Source organism: Dermacentor albipictus, chromosome 5, assembly GCF_038994185.2.
Source record: "Dermacentor albipictus isolate Rhodes 1998 colony chromosome 5, USDA_Dalb.pri_finalv2, whole genome shotgun sequence".
Lineage (NCBI taxonomy): Eukaryota > Metazoa > Arthropoda > Arachnida > Ixodida > Ixodidae > Dermacentor > Dermacentor albipictus.
Window position 1 is genome coordinate 111,375,691 of NC_091825.1, and position 12,190 is coordinate 111,387,880.

The 12,190-nt window shown below is 44.8% G+C and overlaps 1 long non-coding RNA gene across 1 annotated transcript; it reads right to left on the reverse strand.

Annotated features, from left to right (window-relative positions):
- Positions 1–548: 548 nt before the first annotated feature.
- On the reverse strand, positions 549–9,057 carry LOC135920223 (uncharacterized). The gene is made up of 3 exons (XR_010570195.1): positions 8,934–9,057; positions 6,140–6,194; positions 549–3,943 (listed from the first exon to the last, which is right to left on the reverse strand). It is a non-coding gene; the product is annotated as an uncharacterized lncRNA (long non-coding RNA).
- Between the last annotated feature and the right edge of the window lie 3,133 nt (positions 9,058–12,190).

Genomic DNA, 12,190 nt, shown 5'->3' on the forward strand with positions numbered 1-12,190 from the left:
TAGCTCAAAGCGTTAGTCATTATTTGATTAGTTGGAATGTACTTATGTTTGCTCATTTATTACAGTTAGGTACGTTATTAAAACATTTCTTGTTATTTTAGTGATTCGTTGAAAATTAGCCATTAGATTTTGTTGGTAGTTAGTTTAGTTAACTTTAGTAATTATTTCGTACAGTTAGTAATAAGGTTGCGAATTTCGTAATTAGTGTAGTAATCAGTTGGTTAACTTTGTTAGTTTGAAACGCAGGTCCTTTTACGCGCAATGACATAAAAGTGCGACGTGAACTTGCTCTGTAGTCGGCTTCTAACGATGGAGTAGTCCAAATGTACAATTAGGAATTGGGTAAGCATCAAATGCTCACGCATTTGAAAAGGAACTTTCCAGTAATGCCTCAGAAAGTTCGATGTTGATCATTTATTATCTCTAAAAAAATAGGATATGTAAGACATTCAGCAAAAAGTAGGCCTTGGCGTAAGCCACCGCCCCGCTTCAAAGGAGACGCTCATAGCATCAATTTATCATTCCATCTATCGGTTGTATGGCTAGATGCGTAATCACATGATCTCTTCAGTTTTTTTTTTTTTCACTAGACTTCAGGCAGGCGCCTGCAGAAATCCAGCGAGTTGTACGCATGGTGCTGTGCTCGCGCTCCAGAATTCAGTCCTGCGAAAGGACCGTACCCTTCAGACACTAATTATCGTCCGTAGCAATTCACTACTACTTCTGTAATGTTGTGATTCCTTAACACATTGTGCTCTTTGATGAGAAGTGAAATATGTCCGCCTTGTTGGGCGCTTCCCATGATTGTCGCATGCAGTTCGAAGCGCTTAGTCTGCGCTGCACATCATAACTTGACTTGCCCAACTTTTCTTTTATGTAATGTTTTATATGCTTCTTTTTTTCGTCGTGGGCAAAGCTTTTATTTCGCGTATTCTTTTGTTTTGTCTTGTTAAAGCCTTAATTTTATCTACCATTTAATAGCATGGTGTTTATTGTCAAGAACAACGATGCTGTGCATGATAACCGTTTGAGCACAGCCTGGTGCACGGTGTCTGTCTAGTGGCAATCCACCTCTGCAATGCAGAGCACGGTAAAAGACACGAGTACCTAAAACGCCACGTTTTTCTAAAAGAAACCGGTGAGAAAGCGCTCTCTTGTACCGAGCACCGGTGCCGTGACGAGGCGGATGGTGGCTGCTTGAGTCAGGCCTTATACGAAGAGCACTAAGTGAAGTCTTTGTTCACTATTCTCAGGCTAACTGGGAGTGGCCCCGACACCGTATACGCCTATCTGGTGGAAATATAGGCAATGCGTTACGTTTGATCTTCGCGTAAGGATAGTTATGTAAACGTGCATGAATTGTGCCGTTAGACACGCCCGTTATAAGCATGACTTTTTCATGGAAAAAACGAAATGTAACACGCACTTTAAATTTGCATTCAGCGGAGTCCATATCGTTAGTCACATACGCAGGCAGCGTTTTAAAATGTGTGGTTTTATTTAAGGCATCTGAAATTCTCAGTGCATGATGTCCAAAAGTACAGCTTCACTAGAAATTGGGAAGTGATTCCGCCAGGCCAGGTCAAGTCTGCTCTTTCCTTTGTTTTTTCTTTGTTTGTTTGTTTCTTTCTCTCTAGTTCTTTCTTTCCTTCTCTCTTTCTTTCCTTCTTTCTTTCTTTCTTTCTTTGTTTTACAAATGTCGTATCGTATTACCTGGCTTCAAGCCGGATCGCTTTCGCTTTCGAACTCTTTTTAGAGATGCCTTCAACGGAAACTTATGGAGGGCGTCACGTCAGTTTCCCGGCCCCGCATGACAACTTTCAATGTGGGTGCCAGCATAGTGCACTACGTTTTGCTGTAATAGATTACAGTGTCCGAAATCATAGCATGATCCGAGTGATCTATCCCGCGAATTCCAGTAGCGCCTTCAGAGTAATAACTGGAATTGGCCGCAAGAGGAGTAAGAAGCGTGACAGAAGGAGTCAGGTAAACACCTACGATTGTTGGGAATACATAAGCAAATCACTGAAAGTTCTTGTCCATTGCCTTGTGGGCACTCATTCCTTAACTGTCTTAAGCGAGAGTGTTTTTTCTATTCAGCGATATTTATGTTTCTCTAGGCAAGCAGCAACATTTTTTTTTTTTATCACTCAGCACTGTGAGCTACCATGCGATGAAGAGTTACATTATGCTCGGGTTCATTTCGATGGTTATTCAAATAGGTCAGCTTCCGCTAAGCTGCCTGTGGACTTCGTCTGAATGCAATAATGTTAAACAGATGCCTAAATTCTGCTACGGCAAAAGGCTGTTACTAGAACAACTAATATATGTACAGATATGGTGCTTGCGTAAATACGAAGTATTAGTCTATATAAATACCATAAAATGACGCTCGCGCTACTGTGTAGCCTTCTTTTTTTTTTCTTCTTGCGTACTAGCCAGTGTCGTCCCACCCCACTGCGCTCGTGTCCCACGAAAGCTTAGAGTATGACCTCCTGCATGTGAACTTTCTCAAGCTCTAGACGACAGCGCATATACCATGCACTTCGCGCACCTGCTAACTTCTTTTCTTCGATGTATACGCGCGTCGCAAATGGAACGTTCCCGCCCCGTGTTCGTGGTCGAGGCTTGCCTCGTCGCGCTAGAGCACAACTGCTCAAGCTAAGGGTTGGTTGCGTGAACGTGCACGATCGTTTATACAGACAAGGGCATGCGGAAAGTCCATTGTGTACGTCTTGTGGCTGCTACGAGACACTCCAGCACCTTATATTTGAGTGTCCCGCTTTCGGTGCGCAGCGCATGTCACTAGTGAGAAACTATCATCTCCTTGGCCTGCGGTGTGCGACACTCGAGGAATGTTTATACCCCAGTGGCTGTGCATCTACACGTGATCAGGCCAATCGTGCCCTACTAACCTTTATAGAACTAACTAACTTAGGTTCACGTTTGTAGCATGAACATTGAACACTCTGTAGTAGCGTGACCTTCAGTGACCGGCCCTACTGTATGTGATCAGTACTGTACCCTGATGCTTCTTCCTTCGAAGATGGGAGGTGGCGGGTTCAAACACCTTATAGTGTATATCGTGAACCGACTAACGGTGAAACGGTGATTACGTGCAGCATTACTTGGCGTCTCATCGTGGAGAACACAATTAGCCGCATAGCGAACTAGCCATGGATGTGGTTGATAATTGTGGAGGCTGTTCGACGCGGCGTCACTTTAATTCCGGCTGCAGAGTTCTACTTTAGTCTTTAGATTTGTCCTGTTGCAGTGGCCTGTTGCTCTCCTTTCCTCTTTCCTTTTTCCTCCCCTCCTTCCTATCTTCTATTTCTGTGTTGCTGTCACCTCCCTTCAGAAGAGTAGGCAGGCGTTGTGCACCTTACGGTGGCAGTTGCCAACCTGCTCCTCGCTTTCCCTTTCCTAATACCTGTGTATATGTGTATATGTGTTCAAAACAAATAATAATAATGTAAATTAAACATTTGCGGCCTTCCCCCTCATGCTCACTCGCGTGCTACTTTCGAGGCGGCTGTCGTACGTGCCGCAGATCTTATTGGCCACGTCGCTCACTACGTGGACCATGCGCATGTCGAGCACGTCGTCGACGTCGATCTCGAGCACGTCGCGCTTTTTTCAGAAGCTCGGCATATCGCGCACTTCGCGAAGCTTCCGCGTATCGCGTGTTTCGCCGATCTCGGACGTTTCGCTCATCTAACGGATTTTGCGGACGCCGCAAGACGTCGCCGCCACCAACGTCATCTTGCGGACGTTGACGGTGCTGTCGTGGCTGTGGAGGTGGCAGCGGATCCCGCGCTAGCGGTACAACTCCACTTGGTACCGGGGAGCCATCTAGCAGACAGACCATGTCGGTACGGTTCCTGGCGTACCGGCGACACCTACATTTGGTGCCGCACGATTGTCCCTCAAGTCTTCCGAAGCACTGCGGGAAGAAAAGAAAGCAATTAAGGAACCCGTCAAGATGTGAAGCAGTGCGCGAAGCAAGTCAGCAGACTACTTAATTCGAGAGGAGTAATTCAAGGAAGCTGGCCAAGATTGCGCCAACACTTTAACCAGCACGGATCTTGTGTCGGTACACGATATTGTCAGGCGTCGTAACGGTAATTTATTCAATGAATTTTCTCATTGCGGTCCAAACCGTCACTCCTACCGGTGGCTTAACAAAGTGCGCATTTATTTCGTTAGTAACACAGCCGAAATATATGTACAGTATATTAGCAAACTGCGTACACAGGTATGCATCCATGGCTCTTTTTGCTAGGCCGCAAGATCGGTCGCGCTCGAATTTTCCACCAGAGGCATTTATACCTGGCCTTCTTATTTACTTGTCATTTTGTGCACCATGAAGGGGCCCAATTCGGGCTCCCGAGAACGAACTACTAGAAAACCTCTTCCGGGAAATTCAGCTGCCAAAATCATGTGTACATTGTCAGGGTATCGGTTACTGCCTTCATTCAGTCTAAAGAATTGGTTTAATATTCCCAGAAGAAAAGTTACGCAGATCCCACGCTCTGTGGGAATCGATGTAAGCGGAGCCTTCTCCGCTGTTCGCGTTCACTGACGATATTTGGTGGTAATGTTGACGGCCCTGTGAAAACCGCGATGTGACGCTAACTTTTACCTTGCATGCACCACTTTTGCCCACGTTGTGCACATAACGCCCAGCGAGGCACGTTTTGCTCGAGGCGCTATATTGTGCGCCATTGTTCGTAGCCTGCGAGAGAATCAGCACTGTTCATTCCCTGACACGGGCGCATCACATTGTGACTGAAGTGTTTGATTCGCTGGACAGGCGCTTGCGTGTTGTCGACTTGGCGCTGCGGTGATGCTTTAGCGCGGCTTTGCATTTGCACGCCCGGTCTCAGTTGTCCACATGTACGAACTAGCACGGTGCTTGTTTTTTTCAAAAATAGCAGAAACGTGCCATATCGTACCTTGAATTACAATTTTTTACAGCTTGTCCGCAACTGTAGCCTTCTTTAGTAGTAGCGTTTCTTTTATTGAAGGCACCCCAAGCGAAGCATGCTTTCCAAGGGCAACTGTCCTTTCTCTCGCGATCATCCCATGTATGCAAGCTGCCACGAGCGAAGAGTGGCTATTATTCAGCCGATACCATACTGCCTTACCTTCTACAGCACGTCAGTGGAAAAGCAAGCGCTGCAGCTTCTGCGATGCTTGTACGGGGGCTAACGCGTAATTAAAACAGTCCAGAGGGCATTGTGTCGATTGCGAGGGAGTTCCAGAGGGCATTTTGACATTGACCAGAGAGCTCCCAAGGGCACTGTGACGATGTTCACGAAGTTCGCGCTGGAAATGCTCACAGAAGCCTCTACCGCATCACCATGGCTCCGATTCTGGTCGCGGTAATATAAGGAAAGTTTTTAAATTACGGGGTTTTACGTGCCAAAACCACTTTCTGATTATGAGGCACGCCGTAGGGGAGGGATCCGGAAATTTAAACCACCTGGGGTTCTTTAACGTGCACCTGAATCTCAGTATAAGGAAAGTTTTCTGGCAGCATAAACCATTTCGTACATTTAGTATTATATATAATATGCAGTAAAAGGAAACGTGGAGAGGAAAAGAACATAATTGTACGCACGAGAACGAAGAAAAGCGCTGGAAATAAATTTGGGCATTATTTTATTCGGCTCCATAATTTTTTCCCAGATAAGCATCCGACCTAACTCTACCATGGCGTGGCCAGATAAAGTAATATGGCAGTGTTGGTGGACTCGCTGAACTAGATAATAAACTAAGCAGTTCTGTGTCAAAGTGGTGCACCTGACCATTTTTATGGGCATTTTCTCGATTCATTTTAGCGATGATTTTAATATTTAGAAATTGATGTCAATACAGAAATTTCAATGCAGTGTGGCATAACGTAACAATCTTACATTATCGCTAAAATTTGTCTTTTCTTATTTTCTTGCAGAGTAATTGTTATGTTCAATAGTGCTGTACCCCACATCTGATATTGTAGCATGTCACATTTCCGACAAATCTAGCAGCCACGATACCCCTTGTCACATATGCCCCATTGAAACACAAACTCCTTTACTGTTCTCATCAAATGTAAAATTACAGTCACGGAAAAACCCATGTCACGCAAGCTTACGTCGTAGGTACAGGCGCCGGTATCCCATGTGGAATCCTCTGTAGGAACGCCGCTTCTGTAATTTCGAGTGATTAAAAAACCGTTAGCCATCCGATACGTTAACCGAGTAAAACGCAACAAAAAAATTTGTCTACATGAACGTTGCATGAAGCTGTGAAACAATGTTAAGAGCAAGCTGTCGGAAGCAACAAAGGACCCAAACTAGGAAACCTCAGAGCATGAATGGATCGAGCGCATAAGATTAGGTTTACATGGTTGAATTATCTAAATTAAGTAGTAAGCGTAAATAACTCTTAAGTCGGAAAGGCTCAGGAAGCATTCGCTCATGGAATACTAATAAAAAGCAGCAAGAAGGAGGCTAAATACTAACAGGGGCATGGTGAAGCAATCACGCAAGGACTGGGCAATATCATCGATAATTTCCCAATAATATAGCCTTCAAAAAGAGCCAAGTCTGATCTCTTCATCCCACGAGATTATAGTTGCACATCAAAGTCGCATCGCATTTCGTGAGTCACTTGTGCACTTTATATTCACTTCGCAACTCACAAAAATGACTACAGGGTTCTTTCCACAGGGTTATTCCCTGGGTTGTTTCCAGGGTTATCTATAGAGTACAATTTTCACGGGATGTTCAATCCGAAGTATTACGTCAAAAGTAAGCACCCCAAATAAGTACCCCGTCACAAAGCGATACGTATCCGGCATCAGCTTGCATGAAACAGCAGCATCCGAACGCCAGAGACTACACAGCAGAGACCCCGTCGTCCAGAGAATGGATACGGTAAAGTTATCGTAGCAACACTTGCCCATTGCGTCAACAACAGCAGATCAACCGGTTAAGTTTTAAGTGGGTGTTTCAAGTGGATCCGGCATGCCATTGTCTTCTGTCAGCATCGTCTCATGACCTTGACAGTGTGATGTCATCGGTCAGAACGAGAAACATATTGTGGACTTACTCCTGCTGTTTTGCCATACCAATGCACAGAACAATTCCAAAACGTTTTCGCCATGCTTCTTCATCCAGCGTAACCTTCGAACCTCTTCCTAAGCAATTTTTTTCGCACGCTTTACAAAAAGTAAATGTGCACTGGAGCATGAGCTATTGTGCTGTCGGGGATAATGCTGCTGTCGAGGACAATGCTGTAAAGTGGTCGCCAGCTATTCTGAGAAAATACCTTCTAGCTACTTTCGTACTGTCGTGACGGCATATCGATTTTTGTGAGGCAGCTTTGGAGGTCTGGTCTGCTCGGAAACAGTGACTTTGCTGCAGGAGATACTACTTCTAGAGGTAAAATGCGCAATAATTTTAGAATTTGCACATTTACTTCTTGCGAACATTCTCCTACCATTCCCAGGAAAAACAAAGAGTGACAAGAGGAATTGTAAGCTGAATTGTAGTATACCTGAAAAAAAAAAGGGCGGAATAACCGACTTTTGATACAGTTACGGCGACGATATCCAAGTGCGAAATCTAGGTAAGTTGGCAGCTTTTATTTTTTTCCCGAAGGACGAATCACTGATTGTGGTAGCAAGATGTAGCGTTGCGCCCGAACTACGCGTACGCTCTCCTAACTACACGTGGGCGCGGCATGTAGGCATGACACCACATACGAAGGTTGGGGGATCGTTCCCCACCCGCGGCAAGTTGTTTTTACATCCACTTTCATTTCCATTCATTTGTCGTTCTTTATTCCATTTATTAAGCACAAGTCATTACCTCTATGTTGTCCTTGGTGTCAGTGTTTGTTGGCTTCTCATGAAGTTGGATGTGGTTATACTAACCGGCGGTCAAAGTGGTGCCGGGCAAAGCCGGCCGCACCACGTAGCACAGCCAGACCGTAGCGTATACGAGTGCGAGCACGCACTTAAGCCGCTTCGAGCACAAAGCGAACGCTGCGAATACGCACTACAATCGCAATAGCAAGTCGTTATAGTATGGACAAACCTCGCGCAAATTACAACTTCCGTCAACCCTCTGAAGCTTGGTCTGCAAAAATTATTTTGTCTCGAATCGACAATATGTCGTAATCAGGAACAGTTGTCGTACAAACACGCTCTATGCATGCCATTCCATGTTATTCTTTCCTGAAGCGTGTTAAAAATAAATTACGGCGAAGTAACCTTTAAAATATTAAATCGTATCTTGAGTGTGTGCTTTTTTGTTTTTGTTTTTCTGCATAGGACGAAACTACCACGAACTTCACCTACCTTTTATCGAACCTTGAGTGAGGGAACGAGAAGGACCGAGAACCAAGGGGCCCGATTTTTTATTAATCCTATCATGAGAAGCCAACAAACAGCGACACCAAGGAATTATTGAATTGAATAGAATTTATTGATAGGAACGACAGAGAGGTCGACCTGAGCTAGTGCGCTCTAGTCTGCTACTCTGCACTGGGAAAACATAGGGGAAATATAGGGGAAATATACTTTTACGTACTAATTGAATTAAAGAAATGATAAATTATGGTAATGAAAGGGGATAAAAAAACAACTTGCCGCAGGTGGGGAACGACCCCACGTCTTCGCATTACGCGTGCAAACTCACTCACTCACCTGAGTGAGTGAGTGAGAGAACTTTATTTGGGAGGCAGAAATATATTTCGCGCGGAATCTTCGGCTAAGCAAACAGTAATATAACCGCGACAGACGGAAAAAAAAATATCGGGAACGCACCATTAACAAGTACCAATGTAAGGTATCTCGAGCGCGCTTGTGTGTAACGTTCAGGTTAAATGCGGCCTCGGTAACGGTCTTTAAAGAAAACCAAGCGGCACAAGTTTGTACTCACTCGCCAATAATACTGAAATCCACCGCCCAGGAAAGGCAGAATATTGCAACCTTCATCTTGGCTTAAGGTCCGAGGAATATAAGTTCACACTATACTTGGCTGGAAGGAATATTCAATTGTTAGATTTCACGGCTTTGTTCACATCTGGGGAGCGTCGTTGAATCCTCCGACACCACTGCTTGGATGTTCTTTTTTAAGCTGAAGTAGAAGAATGAAGAACAAAATGATCCTGCGCAGGCGGAATACAATCCAAACAAAGTAAATAAATCATCTTGAATCTGACATACATTTTATTGTGCATTGTGAAGAACTACACCGATGCAGCGATAGCTTGGATGTCCTTTTACGCCGTGTTCGATATCGCACTTTTTACTGCGTCTTTGTGAATTTCTGGTTGTTTCGAGGTATCTTGCAATACACAGTGACTATGAACCGAAGCGAGGTTCACATTACCTCGCTGATCGTCTGCTCGCCTATTCCGCCTACACCCAGTCCCTCGAGGGGCTAACTGATAATCGTCGCAACCTATATAACTACTAAATAAACGCAGACATGTTACCAAAACGCCGCAATGTTCGAAAAAAGCAGCGAGCATGACCGCCTACCATTTCCTACGACTACAGTCGGCGTCAAAAGCCTGCAGGATGAGGGTGAATCCTGCAATCCTGCAGGTTAGTGAATCCCTAACAATTCTAATCGCTATCAATGCCTCGCCTTTCGGGCGAAACTGCGACTGTGTTCGTCCTTGTTGTTGAAATCGCGAGTCGTAAGAATGTTCATTCAGTGTTGCGTTAATTGACCGCGTACACGCCGTAAGCTAGCCGTCTCCTCTACACATTTTCATGGTTAGGGGTTACATTGCTGCATGTAAAAAACTACAGTTCCTTCTCTGCAAGAAATCTTGCGTGTAAAATAACCATTCTTTTGGATCTTCATATGAGCACAACAAATAAATGCAACCGTGCAAATGTTGCCGGATCAATTTGCTGTCTTAACAACCGTGAAGGCACTGAAAACTACACGCTATAAAGATTTTGTTTGGCGCGCTTGTGCTGTTCACGCAGGGAAGGCCCACACACCAGCTTCGTCCTAGAGCCTCTATATTTAAATTCACTTGAATCGGTGACTACAGACTTGATACGAAACCTGATAGTGGCTTCATGGATGACATTTGTGATTGTTTATCGTCAGAGTGTTGAACTTGCTTTCACCTTTGCACATCCCTCTTGCTATGTCATCATCATCCCTCATCACACCTTTATGTCCCCGCTCCCGCTCCCCCTGTGCAGAGTAGCAGGCTACAGCGCCTTAGCTCAGGCCCAATTAAATTATCTCTCTCTCCTCTCTCGCTGAAAACTAAAAATAGTCGGGACCCCCCTTAGTCCGTCCTTATCTGAACACCCCCCGGCCTATAATACTATTATCCTTACTTCGTATAGGTGTCTAATAATTTGCTATTAAAATCGATGCTTCGCCTTGCGAATGAAACTACGATTTTTTTTCTCTTTTCATTTTTTGTTTTTTTTATGCGAAGCATATTACGAGAGCTCAACCCAGCTCCTCAGGCGCGGCGGTGTCGCCTTGAAATCACGTGACACCGTGACGTCACGACAGAGGAGAAGTGGCTTTCGCTCAACTCTTGCAAGATGGGCTGGGTGGGAATCGAACCAGGGTCTCCGAAGTGTGAGACGGAGACGCTACCACTGAGCCACGAGTACGATGCTTCAAAGCGGTACAAAAGCGCCTCTAGTGAATGCGGTGTTGACTTAGAAACGAGCTGTTTCTAAGGCTCAGGCGTGCGTCGCTTGCTCAGGCGCACATTTCGTTGCCGCGCCGAACGCTGCGTTGCTCGACGCTCACCGCGTCCAATGCGGGGCGTCCAAGGCGAAGCAGAGTAACGCATGAGTTGTTTCTTCGTCTAGCCGAACCAAATATAGCCAAGCAACAGCAGTTCACCAAGCTAAACAGTGGTTCAACAACTAAAATAAAGGCTAGTATGCTTCGCATCCTGGGCTTAACCTTACCTAAGCCACAGCCATTTTTTTTTACTTGAAGAGGCTCTGAACGATGCTAGACAGGAACACATCTACCGCAACGTGTGTCTGGAAGTAAGCAAGAAATCCTTCGCATTAAAGAACTATACTTGCTGCGATGTCGCTGGAAGATACACGGAATAGTTCGAGGCAAAAGGTTTCGGTAGCTGGGATCCTAACTAAAAGAAATACCGATGTGGGAGAAGGCGGGGTGCGACTTGCGGGCGCTGGTCGTGGCAGTGGGAGAGGGCCTCTGCTACAGAGAGGGCAGCTCGGTTTCTTACCAGCGTGGCCTCCTCAATATTTCCTTCGCTTTATCTCGGCTACTACTGCACCTGCCGTAAAAATTCTTGCGGTAAAAGGCACCGAGACGGCGCTCTACAGCTCAGAGTGCATAACAAGAAGTTTCGACGAGGCCTCGTGTGAGGATCTTTAGTAAGACTGCAAAGGTGGGGGGCTCCTTGGTCTTTCTCATCGACATTCCCAAGAAACAGCGCTGGCTACAGAGCCCAAAGAACGTCCAAATTTGACTTCGCAATGTCGAAGCTTTTTTTTTTTTTAGAATGACCCTGCTCAACACTTCTCTTGTTGCCCGTCCCTTCGTGGTCCTGCAACCAGCGCTGTTTTATGAGAATGCCTTTTTTTAAGTCATCTGGTGGCGCACAAAAACTTTGAATTCCTTGTAAGTGGTCTACTGGCTATATTAAAGGCAAATGGGTGCCATAGTTCATCTGTTATTTGCACGGAGAACTTTTTCTTACCAACGCAACGTGAACCCCCTTGAGTGTCCTCTTAAAGTGACACTAATGAGAAGCATCTAATCAGTGTATACGAGTGAAATGTCATTCAAAACACTCTTTTCGTGAATTTCCCGGTGGCAGGTTGATTATTAGAAGGGAAAAATGAAGGCCGAAGTTCCATTTTCCATGTTCGTTTGTGCGCGGAACGCTTGGGAGCAGTGCAATCACGACGCGCAAGCGGGAGAGTCACGTGGTATATATATATATATATATATATATATATATATATATATATATATATATATATATATATATATATATATATATATATATATATATATATATATATATATATATATATATATTTCGCACGCATCCGCAGTAGCTGAAAGACACTGATATATAATAGAAAGTTAGAAACTGTCTAATCGGACGTTTTGCAAACCACTCTACAACTTTATAATTGGAATCTTTTTCCTAGCTT